The 26,453-nt window shown below is 38.6% G+C and overlaps 1 protein-coding gene and 1 pseudogene across 4 annotated transcripts in view; both read right to left on the bottom strand.

Moving 5' to 3' along the window:
• The window catches only part of Arhgef4 (Rho guanine nucleotide exchange factor 4), a 224,251-nt gene that overhangs the window by 127,416 nt on the left and 70,382 nt on the right, over positions 1 to 26,453 (bottom strand). The window lies entirely within an intron of this gene.
• Positions 10 to 26,453, bottom strand: part of LOC101714668 (tumor protein D52-like) — a 33,021-nt pseudogene continuing 6,577 nt past the window's right edge.

Genomic DNA, 26,453 nt, shown 5'->3' with positions numbered 1-26,453 from the left:
AGGACAAGAAGGGAAAAGTCAGAGACAAAACCTGAAAACCTCAGCATATCTGTACACCATGCCTGCCTTCATCAGAAGGAAAAAGGCTCAGAAATGCCTCAGTTCCCCATGTTCCCTGAGGAAGGGAGGTAAATATGAAGAGCTCCTTTTCTTTTTTTTTTTTTTTTTGGTGTTTGAGACAGGATCTCACTATGTAGTTCAGGCTATCTTTGAACTCACTGTGCAGCCCAGGCTGGCCTCAAACTCAGGGCAATCCTCCTGCCTCAGCCCCTGGAGCGCTGGGATGACAGGTGTCCACCACCATACCAGACAGAGCTGCCTTTTAGCAAGAAAGAAGTGGTGAAGCCAACACAAACAGTAGGAAGAAAATGTATCACATAGTTAAAACAACCTTATTAAAAAATCAGAATAGCCCAAATGAGCATGAGGAGAGCTTCAATATGTATAAATATGTTGCATGAGTCATGGTGAAAAGCCTATCTCTGCCTTATGTTTCCAGCAAGAAGGAACAAATTAATATATGTTTGTCTTGTTTTCTGTATTTGCTTATATAATCACCTGGCTTCCACTCAATATTCTTGAATTTAGGACTATTTTCTAAGTTTTGTTTTCTGAAAAGGAAAAAAAACCCTCAAGATTTAATGAGATTGCAAACTCATTTTGAGATGAGAACAAGAAAACTAGAGAACTATGAAAGTGTTTGCAGAATTTCTTTTCTTTGTTGTACATTTCTTAATCTACTTATTGAAATATAAATTTTTGTATTTGTACAGATCTGAGTTTTGACAAAAGTAGATGCCTGTGTACTACCACTATGAAAACAATCTATTTTAATTTCCCAAGAAAGTTCTTGTCCTTTCCCACCTAATCCCCACCTCCCTGTTTTTCTTTTGCTCAGTTAATGACCTATTTTCTGGTACGGTCCGGATTTGCCTGTGAAATGTTTTACCTCTTCTGGAGTTTCACATGGTCAGAATCTACCATTGGGGCCTGGCTTTTTAGTCTTAGGCATGATGGCTGTAGCATGCCTCAGTATATACAATGACTTCAACTGTGAGGTAATGCTGCACCCCACGCTCAATTATCTAACACCCAAGCTCCCCTGGACCAGGAGTGGGGCAGATACTCAGCCCTGCTTCTAGCCAAGTCTTCTCACAAATTTTGTACCTTCCCAAGTATGGTTTCCCAGGACTTGCAGAGAGATTTTTGAAAGTAAAATTGCTTTTAACCTTCCTTAGCTAAAAGAAGGAAAATAAATATTTAAGCACATGCTATATGAGGTTTATTAAGGAGCAAAGTGGAAATGCAGGGATAATAGGATAACATAATTTCAAGTATGCTGCAAAGCATAAAAGGGTAAGGAATAGGAAAGGAAACATTAAAAACATTGGTAAAAGAGGGCTATGTGGTTGATAAGAGGTGCTCAAAAGAAGAGAGAGAAAGCCAAGCCCTGCCTGGAGTCCATGAAAAATACTTGATCCTTTGCCTCTGTGGTACCAGGAAGCCTGATGCACAGGCAGACTAAAAGCCCGCATCCATGCCCTCCCTCCTGTGCTGGGGTGAGGTCAAGTGAGTTGGGGCTGCAAACTCGCCTTGGCACACACAGAAAACTGCAATGGCAAGTTTGCGTTGTCACTCGGAGGGAACCAAGAACACCAAGACCAGTGGCTCTTGTCTTCAAGAGCACTTCAGGCCCTCATCCCGTCAACCTGGTCACTACACTGAGAACTGAGCTCCGGACTGTGATGTGGGAGTAATCCTACCAACACTGCCAGAGCTGGATGTCACTGGCAGACTCGTGTTGGCATCCATGTGTATGTGCTGCAGGCCCAAGGAATTTCAAAGTCCCAGGTTCCAGATGACCACCAGTGAGGATACTGATGAACAAAATACCAGAATGTTATTTCCTGCAGGCCAGCTCAGCATCACACCCATGGCACAACTGTGGGGAGGGAGGCTGAAGCTGAGGGTCTGGCCTCCTGGGCTGGCTGGTCATGCAGGGAGGGTGCGGACTTTAAGTTCCAGGTATTTTGGCAAGAGACCTGGCTCTGGCTCAGTGAAAATGAAAGCCTTTTTTTTTTGTTTTTGTTTTTTGGTACCAGGGATTGAACTCAGGACCTTGCACTTTCGAGGCAGGTGCCGGAACCACTGAGCTAATTCCCAGCCCCCTGAAAGGCTATTTTTTTTGAGGGGGGACTAATATAACTCCTCCAGGTTATAAAACTGAAAAATCTATGCCAGAGCACTTTCCAGGTGCTCATTGAAGTGTACAAATACTGAAAAATAAAGAAGACTTTAAAACACTTAGTTTAGTTGAATATTGGACTCTCATCTTACAAACAATGATTCAATCAGCCCTCTGTATCCACAGGCTCAACCAATAATGGATTAAAAATATTTTTTAAAAAGTATGTCTGAACTGTACATGAATAGCCTTTTTTTTTCCTTGTCATTACTTTCTAAACAATACAGTGTAGCTATTACACAGAACTTATATTGTATTAGGTATTATAAGTAACTTAGAAAAGACTGAAGGTATATGAGAGAATGTGTGTAGGTTACATACAAGCACTACATTTTATATAAGGGACTTAAGAATACAGGCATTTTGGTGTCTAAAGGTTCCTGGAATCCTCACAGACACTGAGGGATGATCATGCTTTCTTCCTAATTTGATTCCATTCAATAGTTTTCAGCATAAATCTATATAATGTAGAAGCAAAAAGCACACTTTTCCTGAGGCGTGGAGTTTTTATTTGTTTTATTTTTAGTAGGAATGGTAGTGGATCATCTTCAAACTCTTATTTTGTCACAGGCCGTGTACTTCCTAATTGTTCCATTGCTGTAATGATGTGAGGCCCCGAACATTAGGATGTTTGGCTTTTCTTCCATATGAAGCAGACAGCTATGGTTCATTTCCCCATGAAGGAACAGACTGATGACACAGGCAGGAACAGTGTAGACCAGCCACGGCCACGATCCCCTCTGCCTGACCAGTGTTTCCTCCCTGCCCAACTCTTGCAGCAGCAAAACTCCTCCAGTGGAGATCCAGCCTTTTCCTCCCCAACACAGAGGACATTCAGTCTCCATACTTCATCTTCCATACCCTCTTTAAAAAAATTTTAGTATTTGAGGGCATAATATCTGTTCTAAATACAACTTCAGTTACATGCTAGTAGTTCTAATATGCGGTATTTTTACAATGTTGGCAATTCTATTTTTTCCCTATTCCTATTATGATTTCCTCCTTGACATTTATTAGGAATTTTAGCTATCTTTTTTTGTTGTTGTTTCTGATTTCTATTTCATTGCACTGTGATTGGAGAATTGTTCTATATGATACTGACTTTAAAATTAGTTGAAACTGGCTTTACTGCATACCACAAGGTCCAATTTAATAAATGGTTCATAGTGTTTGAAAAGAATGTGCATTCTGTAATAGTTCACTGCAGTGTTAAATACATGCTTACTACATGAAGCCTGTTGATTATATTTAAGTCCTCAGTAATCTTACTGGTTTTTCTCATGCTATTAAAAATGCTGAAATCACCACTGCAGGAGAGGATTAGTCAATTTCCCCTTTTAATTGTCATCATTGATGTACATATTTCAGCATTATGTTAGTTCAGCATTATGTTAGACTCATAAGTGAGTCTAACATTGTTGTGTCTGCCCGGGAAGGGTGGTTTTATTAGTACTAGTAATGAAAGGTTTTAGTTTATATCCCCAATAAAGGTGAAAGGCTATCTTCTCTTATACTAATCTACCTCTTTTCTTTTGAGTTACTATTTGCCCAGTCTGTTTCTCCATTATTTTATTATCAATCTATTTTCATTAGGAGTATTTCCACAGCCATATAGCTGGGTGTGCAGAATTCAGTCTTTCAGTCACTTTACTCACAGTTTGGCCCACAGCATTAGAGCAATCACTAACATGCTTGGGTTCCTATCCACGGTGCTTCAACCTTCTGAGCCCCTCTTTTTATATCTGGGAATTTCTTTTCTCTCTCTCTCTCTCTTTTTTTTTTTTTTTTTTTGTGGGAGGACAACTCAGCTATGGTTTGTTTATGAGGCTGCCTAAAGGAGTTATACTTTATTTCTAGGTTTATTTATTTTTGTTGCAAGGAACTTTCTGGAACCATTTGTCTAGCCTAGTTCTGGAATCAGAAGTTCCATTGTTTTGCTTAGTCAGTTGAAGCGCTGGATGACCTTTGCATTGAGAAACCCTAGACTTTTATTTCCTTTCTTCCCTTCTCCTCCTTTTTGCAGCTTTATCAATGAGTAACTGACATGAAATAAACCATACAAATTGGAAGTGGACAGCTGAAGTTTTGACACACACACCTGTGAAATCATGACCACAATTCATACATTTCTCTCACTTCCAAAGTGACTTCATGCTTCTTTGTAATCTTTCCCTTTTGTCCCTCTCACCATTCCTGTGTGTCCCTCTAACCTTGGGCAATCTTAATCTTTCTACCATTATAAATTAATTTGCATTTTCTAGAATTTCATATAAATGGAACCATATGTATATATTTTTTGGGTCTGTTCTTTTTCACTTTGTACAATTATTTTGATATTCATTTTTGTTGTTGCATGAATCAGGAATCCAATCCTTTTACTGCCAACTGGTATTCCACTATACAGCAATACTACAGTTTATCCATTCACCTCCTGATGTACATCTGAATTGTTTCCAGTTTTTGGATTTTCAAATACAGCTGCAGGGAATTTTTGTGCACAAGTCTTCATATGGACATTATGTCTTTGGTTCTCTTGGGTAAACACTGAGGAGTGGAGTGATGGTGTCCTGTGGTAGGAGTTTAACTTCTTTTTTTTTTGGTATGGGGGGTTGAACTCAGGACCTTGCACTTGCGAGGTGGACATGACACCGCTGAGCTAAATCCCTAGCCCAGGAGTTTAACTTCTTAAGAAACTGCAAGTGTTTCTCCATTCCTACACTCCACCAGCTGTGTGAGTCCAGCTGCTCCACATCCTCACCAGCACTGGTGGCAGCAGTCTTGCTCACTGGAACCCTTCTAGTGATTGTGAAGTGATGTCTGAGTTTACATTTCCCCAGTGACAGATGATGTTAAGCAGCTTTTTGTATACAATCAAACCTCTTGGGTTGAGTAACTTGTTCTACTAGTGTTCCACAGGACAAGCAAACATTTCTAATAAATTGTTTTTATTAAATTCTTTTATTGGTATATTGTAGGTATACAACACAATTACATTTCTCTTTGGGAATTGTACCTTTACATAATGCATCTTGCTTCTTATTTTTTCCCCATTCCTAGCCCTCCCTTCATGCCCTCCACCCTTCCCTATTTACAAAGACTTTATTTCCATTTTTTCCATTTCTCAGCATTTTTCCTTTCCCTTCTTTCCTTTCCCCTGCCCTTCCCACTACCCCTACCCCTTTGGACCTTTTCTTCCTATTTTACATTATCGATTATTCATTCTAATCATTGGTACATTGTAGGTATACAATATAATGACATTCATCATTGGAAATTTGCACCTTTACATAGTCTCTCTTGGTTCTTACTTTTCATCCTTGCCCAGCCCTCCCTTCAACCACTTCATTCCTCCCTATTTGCAAAGATTTTGTTCCTATTTTCCATTTTCTCATATTAATCCCATTCCCTTCTATCCTTTCCTCTAGCCCTCCCACTTCCTTCACCTTTGCCCCTTTTCTAATAAATTTTATCTTGATAAATGAGCAATGTCTTGCAATACCAATAGTATGTGACACCAAATGTCACATAGGCACAACAGAAGCAATGGTTTCTCCCTCTCTTGCTGTGGGATTGTGGGTGATCATCTCCCAACAGCAAGATCTCATCTGCAGAGGAGGAGGAGAAAAAGGCAGAGGAATCCCTCACTTCAAACAGGATTAGGGAAATGTGTAAAATGTGGGGAACAGTGCAAACTTTTGTAGAAAAACATCACCCAAATAAGGTTATAGCAGTGTGAGATGAACCTATTTACAACAATGCAATGTCACATTTCTGTGAAATCCTCAAAAGGAGACAAAAGCAAGTGTCTTTGGATAGGTTCCTTGATAAAGCTGCATGGAAAGAAAAAGATTTCATTGAGGCAATAGATAGCAGTGATTCAGTTAGTGATAATGAAAGTCATCCTATACAATAACACTCCTCTCTCTTGTCTCCCTCACACCAGCCACGAAGATTTTCAAAGGTAAGTACAGGTTAATTTGCTCATTTTTCTTTATATTTTGTGTTTCTTTATTATTTTGTATTATATTACAGTATTGTAATCATTTTATATGAATATTTTTGGGTTGTGGAACAAATCACCTGAATTTCTATTATTTATTATAGGAAAATTTGCTTTCATATACAAGTGCTTTGGATTGCAAGCATATTTCCAGAACAAATTATGCTCACAAGCCAAAGTTTTACTGTACTTCTTCATGTATACATCTTCTTTGGTTAAGTATCTGTTCAAATCCTGCCTATTTTAAAAATTGGGTTGTAAGAGTTCTTTCTATATAAGAATGTAAGATAGAAGTCTTTTGTCAGATATATATTTTACAAATGTTTCTTCCAGGTGGTGGCTTACCTTTTATCAATGTCTTTTGAAGAGCAAAAAGTTTTTATTTTACTGAAGCCTGATTCATTGATTTTTGTAGGTCATTTTTGTGTGTATCAAATTAATAAAATTCTTTCCAGCCTAAGGTTAGAAAGTTGCTAAGATTTTTCCTTCTAGACTATCATAGGCAAATTAGTATCCCCACATTCCACCAGAGATGTTCATGTCTTAATTACTGGGACTGTAAATGTTACCTTTTAAGTAAGAGATTTTGCAGATGGGTTAAGGTTAAAGATCTTGAGGAGATTATTCTGGGTTGCTTGTGAGGCCTTTTATTAGGAAAAAAAGTAGGCACGAAAGTCAGAGTAGATGTGGGGGGGGGGGGGGAAGAAGACTAAGTGATTCAAGGAATAGGCTAGGAACCAAGAAATGTGGGGAGGAACCTTCCTCCAGAGGGAGCCAGTCCTGCTACTCTGTGATTTTAGCCCAGTGAGATCCACCCTGGACTTTCTGACCTCCAAACTGTGAGATAAAACTTACATTGTGTTAAGACACTGAATTTATGGAAGTTTGTTATGGCAAAAATAGGAAGTTGACACTCACAGCATGTTCTTCTTACATCGGTTAGACTTTTCTGTGGGTTTTGACATTGAACTACAATACACCCTTCCCTGAACTCTCCTTTTTCTGGCTTCAGCATACTTCTCTTACTTTTATTGTTCTTCAGCCTATGGTTTTTCTGTTCTAAATCTCCCACATATTCTGGTTTCATAGCACTTGCTGTGGGTTGGATGTGTTTGTCCCTGTGAGGTTCATGTGCTGAATGTATCCAGTAGAGATGCAATTTAAAATATATTTTCAATCTATGATTGGGTGAATCTGGGGGTGTGGTGCTCACAGAGAGGGAGAGCCAACTGCAGATTATGATGAAGAGCAGTAAGGGGAGGCTTGTATGCTAAACACTACAAAGTACTTGGTTCCTTGGGTTTTCTGCTTCATCTCCCATATACTGTCCACTGGGAACTGACAGCACTATAACCTGGAGCCACCAACAGGCAGAAAGAAAGAAGGAAGAAAGAGAATAAGGAAGGAATAAGAGTGGAGAAAAGAAAAGCTTGCTACTTCACCTGTACTCATGGACTTTTCAAAAAATATTTTTTTTATTTTTAGTTGACACATAATCATTGTGCATACGTATGGAGTATAGCGTTACATTTCAATACATGTATACAATGTGTAATGATCAGATCATGATAATTAGCCATATGTATCACCTCAGACATCTACCATCTGTGTTGGGAACATTCAAAGTCCATTCTACCATTTATTTTGGAACAATCAACCTTACTTATCCTACTGTGCTGCAGAATATCAGAGTTACTCCTCTCACTCAGTGGTACCCCTGGACTGATAAGCAGCCTTATCCCTCTACCCACAGAACTCTGATGGAGGAGACCAAGTGACAACATGGAGGCTAATGTGTTGGAAGAAGATTTGTGTTTCCTGTTTCCAAGAGAAGGAGACACATCATCATGCAGGCCACAAGGGAAGGACTACTATTGGTCAGGAGGTGGAGGCATGAAGGGAAAAGCTAGGCTGCAGCTTTTGTTTGGTTTGCAATGGAAAGACAAGGCAGGAAAAACTAGTCAGGTTTGGCTGGTCTGAGTGATTCTGGTGGGTTTTGGAGCTTAGGGGCAGTCCTTAGTGGTCTAGTGCCTGCTCTGGACTGATTTAGGGCAGGGCAACTTTGGCTTAGTGTGTGAGAGTTGGAGAAGAGGATGGCATTGGAAAAGTAGAGACTCTGGGTGATAGGTGAGATATAGTTTGGCCCTGTAGTTAATGGATGCCAAACCGAAAAAGAATCTAAGAAAACACAGGTAGAATACCCTCTTTGGCCAAAATTCCAAGAAAGGGAGAGTGCACCGTGAACTATGCATACCCAGTGGCAGAAGTGCCCTAATCTGCCTACAGCAACCCCAGATCCCTGGTAGGCCAAACAGGAGGTGAATCTGCCAGGCCAGAACATGGGCAAATGAAGCACCTCTTGAATATACTTGCCAGGAACAAGAAGGTTCTCTGCCTGCACCAGTCATGTCAGCAGGCTATTGTCTCCTGCCATTCATTCAGCAGCAGAAAGCAACCCAGGACTAGCATCTCCCAATCCTACAACCAACAGCAGAAAGTCACATAGATCAGATGGGCCTTTTGAGTGGCAGAAGGTGGCTCAGCTGGGCACTCCTCCTCTCCAGTGGGACTGGCAAAGATAGACTGAGAAGCGGCTGGGAATAGGAAGTACTCTCTGCCTTGTGGGTCAGGATTCCATTCCTATTAAAACAATGCCAGCTACCCAGGGACACCGCTTCTGTCCTTGCAGACAGCACCAATATGGTTGTCATGGGGCAGAGAAAGAGAGGGAAGCTGTCTAGGATAATAATACAAAGGCTCAGAAAACTGAAATGTCAGCCAGGCCTGGTGGCACAGTGCAATCCTAGCACTTTAAGATGCTGAAGCAGGAGAACCACAAGTTTAAGAACCACTTGGACAACTTAGTGAGCCCATCTCAAAATAAAAAACATAAGAGGCTGAGGATATAAGCTCAGTGGCAGAGCACCTGTGAGTTGGATTTTTGGTAACACAAAACCAACCAAAAAAACAAAAGCTGAGCGTGGTGGTGCATGCCTGTAATCCCAGCACTTGGGAGGCTGAAGAAGGAGGATTGCCATGAGTTTGAGACCAGCCTGGGCTACATAGTGAGCTCAAGGCTAGTTTGAACTATATAGAGAGACCCTGTCTCAAAACAAACAAACAACAACAAAACAAAAAACAAAAAAAACTGAAATGGCATTGCAATTGCAGCCAATAAAATGGGTTGGATCTATGTGCTAAATCTAAATAAGACAGATGCTTACAAAATCAGAAAATTTAAATAGGAGCAAGAGTACTTGAGTACTGAGAATATTTAAAATGTACCTGAAAATCACACATCATGCCAAGAATCAGCAAAATCACAGCTTGAATGAGGAAAAATAGTTGATGCCAACACAGAGAAGAATCAGATAGCACAATCTGATAGATTTTGAAGCAGCCAACCAAAAACTGCTTAAAGAAGCAATTATGAACATTTTTGAAACCAAATGAAGAATTAGAAAACTTCCAATAATAGAAGCAAATAGAAAGAAAATGGATATCATAAAGTTAAAAATTATAATGACTAAAAATAAAATTAAATTAACTGGTTGAGCAGCAGAATGAAAGGGACAGAAAACAGAATCCTTTAACTTGAGAAGAGTCGAGAGAAATCCTGAATAGAAAGAAAAGAGAGGAGTAAAAATGAGCATATCCTTTGCAATATTTGTGTCATTGAAGTCCTGAAGACTGAGGAGAAAGGAGGAAGTAGGGAAACAGTTCTTCAATAAATAATGCCTAGGGCCGGGGATTTAGCTCAGTGGTTTCACCGCCTGCTGCACAAGCGCCAAGGACCAGAGTTTGATCCCCAGTACCAAAAAAAAAAAAAAAAAGAAAAGGGAATAAATAATGCCTGATACACCCCAAATATGGTAGAAGACATATCCTATAAAGTCGAGAAGCTGAATCCATCCAAAATAAGGTAAGTTCAGAGAAATCCATGCCAAAATACATCATAATTAGGCTTCTGAAAATTAAAATGAAACAAAATCTCAACAGGAACCACAAAAAAACAAGGCATTACTGCCATAGTTTGGATATGAAATGTCCTCTAAGGTCCTGTGTGTCTCTGGGTTGGCACTACTGGGAGGTGACAGAGCCTTTAAGAGTGAAGCCTAGTGGTAGAAAATTAGGTCATTGGGGGTATTCCCTTAATAAGAATATGGGGACCCAAGCTTCCTCCTCTGTTCTTCACATCTGGCTGTGAGGTGAGTGACCTCTTCCACCACCAGCTCCTACCATGTTGTACTGTGCTATCACAGGCCCAAAGCCATGGGGCCAACCAGTCAACTGGAAACTTCTAAAATTGTGAGCCAAAATAAATCTTCCCTCTTCACAAACTTTGTTATCTCAGATGTTTGTTATAGTAATGGAAAGCTGGTAACAGTTAACTTCAGAAGAATAAAACTTAAGTGATAGCCTTTTTTATCTGAAACCATGGAAGCCAGGAGAAAGTTGTGTATTTTTTAAGTGCAGTAAAAAAGAAAATTCCATTACAAATTCCATATTCAGGGACACTGATTTTCAACAGTGAAAGGAAAATCAAGATAATCTCAGACAAAAAAAAAATGGTGGGAATTTTTCATGAGCAAACCTACTCTTAAAGAGTGGCTAAGAGAGACTCTCCAAGAGAAAAGAAATATTTATGAAAGAAGGCTTGGAACTTCAAAAAGAAGAGAACAATCGAATAGAGGCAAGTGTAAATAGACTATTCTCATGAATTTCCTATAGCAAATGTCTTAGTCCTTTTGGTGGAGGTAAAACAAAATACCTGAGGTTATGAATAGGTAATGTATAAATAACAGGAACTTGTTTCTCACAGCCATAGAAGCTGGTAGGTCCAAAATCAAAGTACCAGCAAGCCTGCCTGTCTGTTGAGAACTGCATCTTCCACAGAGGAGAAATGTTTTGTCCTTACCTGGCTAAAGGCAGAAGAGCAAGCTAAATGCTCGGTGAACCCTCTTTTACACAGACCTTTATTAGATTCATGAAGGGAGGAGTCCTCGTGACCTAATATTACCTTACCTCTTAATACTATTGCACTAGCAACAATGCCAAGCAATGTGGTAGAAGACACATTCAAATCATAGCAGCATTTTTAACTTTTGAAGCAAAAATTATAATATCTATTGCACTGCTCAATTTATACAGATGAAGTCCTTGAAAACATAATTTAAAAAAGGATTATAAAGGAATCTAAATGGAAATAAGATTTTAATACTCCACCAGAAGTGATAAAATATCTATTCTAGTAGGTAGTTATTAGTCATGTCTACACTGTCACACCTAGAACAACCAATAAAAAAACTACAAAAGATACATTTTAAAAAACAGTATAAACAAAATGATACTAAGTCCTACAAATGCTCAAGTAACCCCTAAGAAGGACAGACCAAGGAAAGAAGGGAATAAGAAAAAGAGGATACAAAAAGTAAACTAACAAGCTTAGGTCCTAACATACCAATATTTTTTACATACCAATAATATTTTAAATGGAATAGTCTAAATACAACATTAAAAGACTGGTAAAAAAAAAAAAAGATAGATTGGTATATTGGATCCAAAAAAGATCCAATTTTATGCTTTCTAGAAAAATAAAATCCTCATTTCAAATACAGCAACATAGGTAAAGGGTGGAAAAAGACAGATTCTAACATTAATTTAAAGAAAAGCCAGAAGTGGCTTCACTGCTATTGGGTAACATAAATTTCAGAGCAAAAAAATCACTGGGGCAAAGAATCAAATTTAATAATGATGAAAGAATCAATTCAACAAGATATATCAGTGCTAAAGGTGTATGTACCAAATGACAGAGCTTCAAACCACATGAAACAAAAATGAATAAAATCTTAAAAATTAAATAAAAAAAGAGAAAAACCCATAATTATACTTGAGAAGTATAAAATCCCACTACTAGCAACTGATAGGATTGATAATTGATAGACAGATAATCAGCAAAGATAACCAGCTGAGGAGGACAATCACCCAACTGGATCTGCATTTTACAGAACAATTTACACAACACCAGAAAAATATACAGTCTTTTCAAATGTCTATGAAACATACATCAAAACAGACCTTTCTCAGGGTCATGAAACAAACCTCAAAATATTTTTAAAAAGTTGATATCATAAGATATGTTCTCTGGCCATATTAAATTAATTGAAGATCAACAACAGAAAACCAAGAAAAATGCTCTAACTATTGGGAAGCAAATGACATTTCCATGGTCAAAGATGAAGTCTCAAGGGAAGTTAAATAAATAGGACTGAATGAAAATTAAATTGCAACAGATGAAAGAGTAGAGCAATGCAGAGAAGGGATTTTTTGCATAAATGTTCACATTTAGAAAGGAGGTGATATCATATCTAGATGTCCCCCGAAAGCCTCATGCAGTCATAGGGGCTTTTTCAGAGGCAGCTGGATCTAGAGTGTGTGATGCTGGGATTGATTCTTGGTGCAATGCTAGGATCAAGGGTGCTAGGATTAAGGGTGTGAGTACTACCCACCCTGAATAGCCTGCATAAGATATAAGGGATAAAGAGCTGTTGTCACCTCTTGTTGGTTTGCTACCTTCTGCCCACCATGAACTGTTTCTCCTATGTGATGCCCCTCTGCCATGCCACCCTGCCTTGGAGTCAGCTGATTATGGTCTGAAACCTCCACAAACTGTGAGCTAAATAAACTTTTCCTCCTTTAAATTTGGATGTCAGGTATTTTGTCTCAGCAATGAGAAAAGTAACCGATACAGAATTTGGTACTGGGAATGGGGCTATTTCTGCGACTGTACCTGGCCATGTGGTTCAGGAGCCTTTGGAACTGGCTTATGGGAAGAGTTTGGAATGGTTCAGAGATGCTGCCTGAAGAAGCAACCCTGGAATGCCTGAGGCTGTAATTGATGGTGGGTTCTGTTCAGAGCTCAGAAGACCAGGATGCTCATAGAAATGCTGCTGGTAAAGACCAGGCTTGAGAGGTTTCTGCTGGGAAGAAGGACTGTACTGGCTGTTGACTACAGATGATGTGTGTTATGGCTTGGCAGAAAGTTTGCCTGCATTTTGCTCATGTTCAGAGACTTTGCCTGAGACTGAGATTAAGAATAGCAGATGTGGGCTGGGGATTTAGCTCAGTGGTTCCACTGTCTGACTCGCAAGCACAAGGTCCCAAGTCTGATCCCTGGTACCAAAAAAAAAAAAAAAAAAAAAGAATGGCAGACTAATCTTGCAGAAGAAGTTTCAAGACAATCCAATGTTGAGGCAATGACCTGGCTACTGTTGGGGGCTTTTAGTCAGATCTATGTTGAGAATCAAGAGCAAAGAAGGCAGCAGAATGATTTAAAATGTTATGAGTTCGGCCAGAAAAGAAGCCCCAATAAAACTGTGGACTGCAAAGATAGAGCAAAACAGAACTTGATTGTTGAGAAGGGACAGAAGAATAGAAAAGTTGACCAAAGGGTATCACAAGAACCAGCAGGACTCTACCATTTGCACCCTTTGCAGCCTCAAAATCAAGAGTAAAAGACTTTGCTTTGATAAGAGCCCCAGAGCACCACATTCCAGAATGGCAGTGGCCTAAGAAAGATGTTCCTTGAGATTTGGTTCACAGGCACTCAATTCCTACAGCCAAGAGAGAAGGTAACTTGGCTACTACTCCAGCTGGCAGCAGACCTTGGCATCATCTATGTGGTGCTGGTTTTGGGTGCATGCAGAATGCAAGAGTTGTAGGGTCAGGAAGGCTTCCACTCAGATTTCAGAAGAAGGCCTGGGAGGCCAGGGAGCATGCCCCTGAGAGGGCAGTGTGTGAAGCTGTGAGTGTGAAGCCAAAGATGTAGTGGAGACCCCAGAAGTTTGGAGAAGCCAGGAATGTGGATTATCTGAGGAAAACTGCAAGAAAGGAGCAGAGCTGGCTCAAGAGAGAAGCCATGGGAGTTACCACTACCAGTGTGCTGTAGGGGCAGAGCCACCCAAGTCCTTTGGAGTTCACATCTTGCCACAGATTGCCTCAGATGCTGCACATGGAACTACAGGAGCTAATGTTTGCCCTGCTGGACTTGCTTTGGTCCCATTTCTTTGTATCCTTATATTTGTAACTTTTGGAATGGGAATGTTTATCTTGTGTAATTGTATGTTAGAAGTGTTTAATTTCTTTTTTCATTTGTACAGGGGTTCCAGCTAAGAGTTTGCTTTAAATGTTAGAGAAGATGTGGAACTTGGACTTTTAAGCAATGTTGAAACTGTTAGGACTTGGCAATTCTTAGAGATGGACTAAATGCCTTTTGTATAAAGGAATATGCATGAGTCTTTGTAGGTGGGTAGGGTAAAGTGTTATGGTTTGTGTCTAGATGTTCCCCCAAAGCCTCATGCATAGCTCATAGATGGAGCTTTTTCAGAGGTGACTGGATCTGGAGAGTGTAATGCTGGGATTTATTCATGGTGCAATGGTAGGATTAAGGGTGTGAGTGCTACCCACTCTAAGTAGCCTGGATAAGACATAAGGGATAGAAAGAGCTGTGGTCACCCCTTGTTGCTTTGTTACCTTCTGCCCACCATGAACCATTTCTCCTCTGCAATGCCTATCTGCCTTTGAGCCAGCTGATTATGAATTGAAACCTCTACAAACTGTGAGCTAAATAAACCTTTCCTCCCTTATCTTTGGGTGTCAGGTATTTTGTCTCAGCAAAGAGAAAAAACTAACACAGGAAGTAAAATCTCAATCTATAATCTAAGTTCTTATTTTAGGAAGGTAGAGAAAATAAGAGAAAAACAAACCTCAAACCAGCAAAGGAACAAATTGTAAAAACAAACAGAGTTAACAGTAGGACAACAATGGAAACATTCAGGTAAACAAAACTGGTTCTTGAAAAACATCAACTGATAAACCTCTAGCAAGAACAACCAAAGAGAGTAAAGATACAAAAATGTCCAGAATGAAACAGGATATCAAGCTATATCCTGCCATTATTGGGCATGATAAGGAAATGCTATAAAAATATTTTGCTCATGAAATTCAACAACATAGAACAATTGAGCCTATTCCTCACAAAATATAAACTACCAAAATAACCAGCACTAAGCAGATAAACTGAATAATCTTTTAACTATTATGGACATTTTTATTATAAAACTTCCAAAAAGAGCTTCAGGCCTGGACATTTTCACTGGAGAATTCCACCAAACATTTAAGGCAGAATTAGCACCAATTTCAAAGTCTTTCAGGGGAGGGGTGAGGGCTTAGGGATGGGGAGGGAGAGGCAACACTTTCCAACTCATTTTCTGAGACTGATTACCTTGTTACAACCCATTAAAGGTACAAAACAAGGAAAGTACAAACTAATGTGTCTCATGAATTAAGGCAGAAATCCTCAACAAAATCTTAACAGTTTAGCAGTATGTAAGAAGTACACCTCTTAACCACATAGGATTTATTCCTGGTATGAAAGGCCAGTTCATCATTTAAAAATCAACAAATATAATCTAACTGGCAGGGAAAAAGTGTTTGGCAAAATCCAATATTTATTTATGATTAAAAAAAAACTCACAGCAAGACAGGAATAAAAGGGAACTACCTTAACTTGATAAAGACATTTACAGAAAAGTACAGATACTTGATGGTGAAAGACTGAATGCATTAGCTCCATTCTTACTCAACATACTACTAGAAGCTTACTCAATGCCAAGAAGAACAAAAGAAAGAAAAGAAACATAGTTTGTAAACAAAGAGATCAAATTATTCTTTGGTGACATGATTATTTCTTAGAAAATGTCAGAGAGGCTAGAAGACACTTCCAAAACTAATAAGTAAACTTCACAACATTGTAACATAAAAGACTAACCTGCCAACACCAATCACATTTCTCAGATTACAATGAATTTGTGGAAACCAAAATTAAAAACACAATGCCATTTCTAATTACGCCAAAGAAAATGAACTACTTAAGGATAAACTTAAGGCATTTATAGCATCTATATACAGAAAATTACAAAATGTTGACAGAAAAATCAAAGAAGACTTAAGAAAATGCAAGGTGTACAAAGTTCAGAGATTGATCCAATGTAGTAAAGGTGCCATCTCTCTCCAAATTTATTTATTAGCTTTAATGCAATTTCTATCAAAATTCTAGCAAAGTATTTTTTTTTAGACACAGACATGCTGATTCTCAAATTTACGTGAAAAGGCACAGCACCTAAAATAGCTTTTTAAACAATTCTTAAAAATAAATAAAATGTGAGGACTTACTCTACTTGTATTAAAGGTTATTATTTAGTATGCTTATGGTATTTATAGAGGGGCAGCATATCAATGGAATAGAGGAGATAAACCAGAAATAGACATGCACAAATATGGCCATTATTTTTTTTACAATGATGCAAAAACAAAGATGAAAAGCTCTCCCACAAACAATCTGGGAGGAACTGAGCACCCAGAGGGGAAAAACAGAAATGAAAGAAAAAAAAAATGAAGCTCAAGCTAATTTTTTTTTTTTTTGTATCGGGGATCAAACTAGGGACCTTGTGCTTGTGATGCAGGGGACGGAACCACTGAGCTAAATCCCTGACCCAGCTCAAGCTAATCTTACACCCTATATAAAAAATAATTTTAAATGGGCCACCATTAGGAAAGAGTGCTATCAAATAATAGGCAAAAATCTTTGCAAGCTAGGGCTAAACCAACAGTTCTTTCACTTGACACCAAAAGCATCACTCATAAAAGGAAAAACTGATAAACTGAACTTCAAACAAATGTAAAACTTTTGCTCTGGGAAGGTCTTGCTAAGAGGGTGAAAACACAAACCACAGATGGAGAAAATGTTTATAGCACACTGTATGACAAAGGAAGAGGACCTAGCACATATAAAGAACACCGAAAACTGAAGAGCAGTAAGTAAAGAATTCAGCTGGGATCCCAGGCTCCTAGGGCAGTGAAGCTCAGCTGGTCCCAGCACCTGGAAGGAAGCTCCCTGCCTCCATCCCAGGCTCCTAGGGCAGTAAAGCTGAGCCAGTCCCAGCACCCAGAAGGAAGCTCCCCTGCTGCCATCCCAGGCTCCTAGGGCCAAGAAGGTGACCGGCCCCAGCACCCAGAAGGAAGCTCCCCGCCTCCATCCCAGGCTACTAGGGCAGAGAAGCTGAGCTGGTCCCAGCACCCAGAAGGAAGCTCCCCTGCTGCCATCCCAAGCTCCTAGGGCAGAGAAGGTGAGCCACATGGGCGCCAGAAGCACACCCCCCCCCCACGTGGAAATGAGAAGATACATAAACAAGCCTCAAAAACAGACTTCCAGATGACCTCCAGCAACCCCAAAGGGAAACGAAATGGAACACTCTGATACTCAACCACCTGGACTCTCTGAACTGGCAACAAAAGAGGATCTGGGAAAAATGAAATCAGAAATCATTACTCAGATAAAAGCAAAGATTTTGCTCATGGTGCAAGACATGATTAATAAATCTAGAGAGGACACAGATAAAAAAACAGAGGATCTGAGGAACGTGATGGAATCCCAACATAGGAAACAAATGGAATCCATAAAGCAGATACAAACAGATTTCCAAGAGATTAAAAACTCCATGGAAAGTCTGCACAACAGAATGAACTAATGTGAGGATAGAATTTCACTTATAGAAGATAAGATTGCCATTAGTGAGGAGGAAAAGAAAAATTGCTTTAAAATTGTGAGGGAACATGAGAAATCAATCCAGTGGCTGCTAGACGATGCAAAGAAGAATAACATAAGACTGATTGGAGTCAGTGAGGAAAGAGGAGAGAGTGCAGATGACATAAAAAAATTCTTCACAGAGGTGATGGCAGAAAACTTCCAAAGCAGGGGAAAAGAACTTGACATACAGATAGGTGAGGCATATAGGACTCCAGCTAGCCTTAATCAAAAAAAATCTACACATAGCCATATAATAGTTAGGATTCCAAAAATCCAACAGAAGAATAAAATTCTACAAACAGTGAGAGAAAAGAAACAAATCACATACAAAGGAAAGCCCATCAGAATCACAGCAGACTTCTCAGTGCAAACCCTCAAGGCAAGAAGAACTTGGAGTGATGTATTTCAAGCCCTAAAGGAAAACAGCCTCCAACCCAGATTGATGTACCCTGCAAAACTATCTTTCAAAATGGATGGAGAAATAAGATACTTTCATGACAAAGAGCACTTCAGGAACTTCATGAATACCAAACCAGCACTCCAAAAAACTTTAGACAATACCCTAGGAAAAGACAATGAGGATCACAACCCCAGGAAACCCAGCAGAATGAATCCATTGGGTGTGACAAATTAAAAGCAAAGGGGGAGAATCCAACAAAAAGAAAAAGTCATGACAAGGCTTTTAAAACTTTCGACTTCATCTCCCTAATGAGTGTATAATTCAATCTCATTATTGTACTGATTAGTATTTTTCTGATTCTGGAGTTCCACACCATTCCTTGTGCTATACTGGCTATTTATCATCTTCTTATGTCTACATTTTAATTGGGTTGTCTATTAATGAGCTCTAAGAATTCTTTATATATTCTGGTCATAGGTCATATGCATTGTAAATATGGTCTGTTTAAGGACTACTTTTCATTTTAATGATGTCATTTAAAGTTCTAAATTTTGATGGAATCTCATTTATCAATTTTTTTTCTTTTATACATCATGTTTTTTGTATCCTAGGTAGTTCTTGCCTACCCTGAATTCATAAATATTTTCCCTTATAATTTCTCCTTAAAGTTTGATACTTTTAGGCTTTCTTATATAGGTTCATAGATCCCTTCAAGTTATTTTCATGTATGAAAAAAAGGGTTGAGATTAATTTTTTATATATGGATACCAGGTGTTCTAGTGCCGTTTGCTGAAGACACTATCTCTTCCTTGGCTCTTGAATCGAGTTTATATTCTATAAAATGCTAATGTTAAATAATCTTTCAAAATTCAGTGGACCATATATGTGTGGTTCTATTTCTAGATTCTCTGTTTTATTCAAATGATCTATATCTCTTTCCTTACACCAACACTGCCTTGATTACTGTAGCTTTAGGAGAAGTCTTAAAATTGGGTGCTAAACATCTTCCAACACTGTTTTTGTTTTTGGCTTTTCTGGGTCCTTTGTACTCCTACATAACTTTTAAATTTCAATAGCCAGTTCTTCATTTATAGCAAGTATACACAGACCTGAATTTTTATATATACCTTGTGTTTTCTAATCCTGCTAAATTCAAGTACAAGTTCTAGGGGCTCCTAGAGATTTCTTAGTATTTTCTCTGTAGATGATCATTTCATCTACATATAAAGATTTTGCTTCTGCTGTCCCAATCCTATCCTAGTTGTGTCATTTTATTGCCAGACTATTTTGGTTTAGACCTATGTTTCAAAGTCTAATGGACAGATGAAGAGTAGGCATATATGCCCTTGTTCCCCACTTTAGGGAGAAAGCATTGTATCATCTCCATTCATAGAAGGAGTTTTTGTTGGAAGTATGGAGTACATGTCTTTGATCTGTTGAGAAGGTTCTGTTCTACTTCTAGTCTCCTGATAGCTTTTACCATGAACAGCTGTAGAATTTAGTCCAATACTCTTTCTCCAACTAGTGACAGGATCATATGGCTTTCTCCTTTCCTCCGTTAAAATGATGACTTTTGGGGGTGGATCTTCCAATGCTGAACCAACACTGCCATCCCTATAATAAAACCACTGTCTACATACTGCCAGAAAAAAAAAGAATTCAGTTGGAAAATGAGCAAAAGACATGAGCTGACCTTTCACTGTAGATGATCTACAGATGTGAAGTAAGCCCATGAAAAGTTGGTCAATTTCATTAGCCACTAGGGAAGTTCTAATTGAAACTTCAGTGTATCACCGCCACACACCCATCAGAATAGCTATAATGGGGAATGATGACAACATCAAATGCTGGAAAGAAGGCAAGGAACCTGGATCACTCATGCTCTGCTGGTGGGAATGTCAAATGGTACAGCCACTCTGAAAAGTGGCTTGGCAACAGTGTCTCACTTCCTCAGCCTCTCTTTTCTCATCTCCAGTGATGGGAGACATTCCTTATGGCCAATGTGCACATTTAACAAGCTTGTGTATAGGAATCTAGTACAGTTCTTTAGAATTATCAGGCACTCAATAACTGTTAATTTACTTTCTTAAATCCAGCAAACAAAAGTAACCAAACAGTCCTATAAAGAAAGTGTCATGTCTAGGTGGTTTTAAAGAAATGTTCTACTAAACATTCAGGCAGCACACAATTCCAGACTGAGCAAGGAACTGAAAAAGAGGACCATTCTGCAGGTCCATTTCCTTTCTTAAGAAAGTGGTAAATCCTGACATAAAAAATGAACAGAAAAGGCTTCAGAAAATATTATACTCATTATATCAGTCAGTCCATGTGTGCAGTATATAATGTTTACATTCCTTGTGGGGAGTAGGCACATGTGCATTATGCATCTTAATCCCTTCTTTCATCCCCTTTCCTTCCCTTCTGTCCTCCTCCCATCATCTCTTGATTCCTTTCCCAATTGAGAAATATCCCCCTCCCTGCTTCCTATTATCTTTTATTTTGCCCTTTATTTATAATTTAGGTTTCTCATATAAGAGAAACTATGCAATACTTGACTTTGTGAGTCTGATTTACTTCACTTAACATTATGGTCTCAAGGTGCATCTGTTTTTCTACAAATGACTCAAGTTTATCCTTCTTTATGACAGCATAGTACTTCATTGTGTGTAAATACCACATTTTCTTTATTCACTCATCTCTTGATGGACATATAAGCTGCTTCCAAGATTTAGCTATTATAAATTGGTGCTGCTATAAACATGTGTATACATGGATCACAGGAATAAGGTGTCTTTAACTCTTTCAGGAAGATACCTGAAAGGAGATAAGCTGGGTCAATTGGAATTTCTAGCTTTAGCTTTCTGAGGAATCTCCATACTGATTTCCATAGTGGTTGTACTGGTTTACATTCTCACCACCCACAAAGAAGGGTTCCTTTTTCCTGCAGCCTCACCAGCATTTGTTATTGTTTCATTTACTGGTGATGGCCATTCTTTCTGGGGTAAGATGGAATCTCAGTGTTGTTTTGATTTGCATTTCTCTAGTGGTCGGTGGTGCTGAGCATTTCTTCATGTACTTATTGGCCATTTGTACTGCTGAGAAATGTGTATTCATTTTACTTGCTATTTTTTTGACTGGTTCTTTCATTTTGAAGGATTAATTTTTTTTAGTTCTTTATATATTCTAGATATGAGTCCTCTTTCTGAGGAATTGCTGGCAATTTTTTCCCATTCTGTAGGTTTTTCTTTCACTCTGTTTCTTTTGCTGTGCAGAAGACTTTTAATTTGATATGGTCCCATTCGTTGATTTTCAGTACTATTTCCCATGCAACTGAGGTTCTGTTCAGAAAGTCCTTGCCTACACCTATGACTTCAAGAGTTTTACCCTTTTAATCTTCCAGCAGTTAAGTGTTTCTGTTTTAATATTCGGTTCTTTAATTCATTTTAATTTTAGTTTAGTTTAGTCCTTGGTAGGAGATATGGGACTAGATCAGTCTTCTGCACATGGATAGCTTGTTTTCCCAGCACCATTTATTAAATAGGCTATCTTTTCAGTGTGTGTTTTGGCCCCTTTGTCGAAGATCAAATAGCTGACTGTGCCTACAGTTGTTTCTGCATCCTCTGTTCTGTTCCATTGACCCATATGTCTGCTTTGTGTGAGGACCATACTGTTTTTATCATTCAATCTTTAAAGCACTCTTTCAAATTAGAAATAGGATGAAGATAATTACTCTGACAATTTTGACATTGTACTGAAGAGCCTATCCTTCAAAAGTAGACAGAAACAATAAAATTTATAAAGATTGCACAGGAAGAAAGGCAGTTATAAGAACCCATAGATGTTCTCACAGAAATTCCAAAAGAATCTTCAGGTAAATTACAGGCATTAAAAAGATTGATAATATCAACTGTACTTCTACAACTGTTCTTTCAAAGGGTAGTTAGAAAGCACAATTGAAAAAAGATAGATTTTTGTGAAAGCAACAAAAAATGTACCTCAGTATTAAGAATATATTTAGAGATAGTATGTCTAAGATCTCCTTGGAAAAAAAATTTAAACTATAAAATTTTCATTTAAAACTGTATTGTGAGGGGCCAGGGATTTAGCTCAGTGGCACTGCACCTTGAAAGTGCAAGGTCCTGAGTTCAATCCCCAGTACCCAAAAACAAACAGAACAAAACAAACAAATAAACACTATATTGTGAGACATTAAAAGACTTCTGGTTCCATGCTCTGTCCCCTTCCAGCTACAACACCCAAATAAACAACAACCCCTCCAACATGGACACAAGACAACAGAAAAGCACAGGTCTCCGAAAGGTGGGAGAAGTTTTCATGTAGACTGTACCAATAGGTTCATACAAAAAAGGTTGTGAGGAATCCCTGCTGCTCCCATCAAAGGACTTGGAAAAGGTTGACCTCATAATAGAAACCGTTTTTGACAATATCTGCCCTATTCCAGCCAAATAGCAATGAGACCCACACTCCTCTCCATGTGATTCCTGTTGGCAAGTGCCTAGCTACACTCACTTACTCCCAGGAAATGGGAATAGTTTGGATTCCCTCTCCCGGGTCCACTGCCCCAGTGGAGATGTCAGGGGTTGCCAGGGAGCTATCCTTTGCTCTTGTTGGTTGGAAAAAGGTGCTGCTAGGATTTCCCAGCCTGGGGAATGTCAGCAGGACAGAGAGGGAGCTGATCCTCCACCACAATTCAGTAGCAAATAGACTTAAGGAGACTGTAAGGAAGTACTATGCTTCACTACCACATCTTCTATCAGCCTCTACATTCACCGCCAGTGTTGAGATGGAAAGAATGGAGGAGGATTTGCTGGCTGGAACTCTGCTCACCCTCCCTCTCCTTTGTAATCATCATGGCTCAGCGGGATGCTCCACTTCCACTCTCCCTACAGCAACAAAGCAGAGTGAGTCAGCTACTGCTTGCCCTTCGCTTCCAGGCAAGGCAGCAGTGGGAAACTGAGCCTCCACACCCACCTGCCACTAGCAGTGCTCCTCAACTAGGACTGCCTACTGAAGGGAAGATTCAGTAGGATCCATGGTCTCATAGTGTAAAGTTTAAGATGTCCTGGGTTTCACTGGAACTCCTCGGCCATACTAAGAGCAAAGAAAATCATTGCATGAATGAGGAAAAGATGAACAGACATGCTCAACAAGATGAACCAAATACTATAATTACTGACAAGGATTTGAAGCAGCCATACTACAAATGCTTCAACATGCAGTTCTGAATTTTCCTGAAAATGACAATATAGAAAATGTAAACAATAGAAAAAATAGAAAATCTTTTTCTCTAATAAAAAGAATCAAATGGAAATGGTAAAAATAAAAAAAAATTTAAAAATTAAAATTTGCTAAATGGACTCAGTAGTAGGGTGGAGATGACACAAGGCAGAATCAGTGACCTTGGGGACAGGTCAGTGGACTCTGCCCAATCTGAGCAATAGAGAGAAAATAGGTTCTATCAACAGAGTTTCAAGGCTGAAGGGATCATAGGAAAAGAGCTAGTATCTGTGTCACCAAAATCTCACAAGGAGAAGAGAGAGGACATAGGACTGAAAAATAGTCAAAGAAACAATGGCTGAAAATTTCTTAAATTTAGCAAAATATATAAACCTAAAGACTGAAGAAGCTGAACTAACTCCAAATGGGATAAAAGGAAACAATTCCATGCTAACAAAGCATAAATTAACCTACAAAAACTAAAAGCATAGAAAAAATCCCAAAAGAATCCCAAGAAAAAAAGCTATTTAAAAAAATAGCAAACATAATTTCATAACAGTGGATTTCTCATCAAAACAATGGAGGCAAAAACAAAGTGTATGTTTTTTAAATGTTGAAAGAAATTCTATAGCCAGTGAAATTTGCAGAATTGATAGAATTTGCACTGCTGACTATAAATCCTGTACCCAAGGAAAATATCCTTGAGAGCAAATAGGAACTGAGGCATTACAGAAGACACGTAAATGGAGACACATGCCGTGCTTACGAACCTTCACACTCTGGGCATGCCTGGAAGTCCCTGCACTGATGATTCATGGTTTGCAAGGTGCTGAGTCAGTACTGTTTAGAGCCATCTGCTCATCCCTGTGACTGTCAGTATTTCAGAACATCAGTGAAGATATGGAGCTAATGATAGAAATGAATCAGAGGAAGTAGCCCTTAAGCAATGTCTGTGCTTCTATTGGACTATTAGTCTTGCTTTTGATATCTAGATTCACCACATTTTTTTGCAACGTTTCTTTAAAATTCTATCTTTTCTACAAAGCTGAAACCAAATTCTACAAATATCAAGAGGAACCCCCTCCCCAGGATCTCATCATGCTCTGGACATATATAATACAGTAGTCATGTCACTATGAGCCCTAAATGTACCACTGCAGGGTATCTGCTTTCAGTTTTATTAATAATGAACTTTCATTGTTATTTCATTTATTATATATATTCCATCTCTGTGGATTCTTTGATGAAACTGTCTACTTCTAGGTCATTTTTTAAAAATTTTTTTAAGGCACCAGGTCATTGTATAACAATCAACACTGTAGCTTTTCAAATTTGGTTTTCAGAAGAATTTATCTTCAAGTAAATCTAATCATGCTTTTAAAAATTGCTTTAGGTCACTCCAAGCTTGGCAGTTAACATTTGGCATAAACAAGAAAGCAATCACAATTTGATAAATAACAGATAACATTGTAGGCCATAAACATACAGCATAAGGAAATGGTGGTGGTGTAAGTCAGTAGTTACTAAGTTACTAGAGTACCTCAGCCTCTATGCAGAGGGTTTGATTCACTAGCCTGGACACCCAGTTTTCAAAGTAGGAGCAATGTCTATGGTATCATTTCTAACATTGCAAACAAGTAGAGAATGAGGAATTCATTTTTTTATTAATAAATTACACCCTTAGGAGTTATCATCAACACCTTAGCATAAAAATGTTCAAGTTATATCAGTCATAACTGTGCACTTATTTTAAAAAGTGCTAAATGGATTAAATGGAGACAGCAATGCTTCCCCTAATGTGATTAATCTTACCATGTTTACAGATATCAAGACCTAAAACACTTCAGGTGGTTGAACTGAACATTTATGAGCACACTTATATTTCAACCTGATATGCTTGACTCTGTTATTTGGTCAACTGTCCATTTACTCTGAAATTAAAATTTTAAATATTGTCAAAAGTTGATATAAGTGGCATAGTTACAAATTTGCTGAAATGGTTATAGTTACAAATGCCAGTTAACAAGAATATGGGGAGATCCCACTCCCAAGTCACCCAGTAGTTGGAATTACTGTATATACAGTCACACAACTATAACAAATTGGATTTAAAGCTGTTTACTTTAGTCTGGCATCTTCACACACCCAAGATATGTACCTTATATGAAAATGGTGTTTATTCAAAAACAAAATTTTTTGTGGTCATTTAAGTTCTTCCTTTAAATGTAAATAAAATGGCACAGAAACTTTTAATAACCAGGACTCAGAAAATGTAAAAGAATAATTTGAATTAGGAATCAAATATACAGAGTCAAAGAAGGAAAAAAAATCATCTAGAAGACAAAAATCCAAGTAGCATCTCAGCTGCAGAGCAATTTTGTAAAGTAAGAAAGCAACTGTGATCACCTACAGCTTCTCAGATCATTCTAGCAAGTGTCTCTAGGTACTACCTGTTGTCTGTGTAATAGTATTTCCCTAAATAAAGGGCCTTGAATGCACATTCAAGGTGTTTCCTGGGAGTAGAAGTGAAGATATTTTCATTTTAACTCACAAACTGTTTGGTCAAAGAAACATGTAAAGCTAAATAAAAGCACATTGGTAGAAATCCATAGCAATGAATGTTGCAAGATGTTCTTGGATCTTGCTTGTAGCATCTGGCAGTCGGTAGGGGAGCAAAGGTAGCAATCTCACAGGCTCTCCTGTGTCTGTTCTGGACGTGGCTCCATGGTGGTGGCACTATCACTTGCAGTTGAATTCAAGACTTCTCCAAAATCACCACCAGCAGGCTTGGTTCCCTCTACTTTAGACTTTAAGTTTTCGACCTTTTCTTCAAATGACTTGAAAGTTGGGGAGTTTTTTACATCTTCCAGCTTTTTGGTAACAGAGCCAACAGATGAAAAGGCCATTGGGGGCTGGGGATTTA

The sequence above is a fragment of the Heterocephalus glaber genome, unplaced genomic scaffold (assembly GCF_053883595.1).
Source record: "Heterocephalus glaber isolate CG9 unplaced genomic scaffold, H.glaber_assembly_v1.0 deba00000347, whole genome shotgun sequence".
Taxonomy (NCBI): Eukaryota; Metazoa; Chordata; class Mammalia; order Rodentia; family Bathyergidae; genus Heterocephalus; species Heterocephalus glaber.
This window is presented reverse-complemented; position numbering and strand designations above follow the sequence as displayed.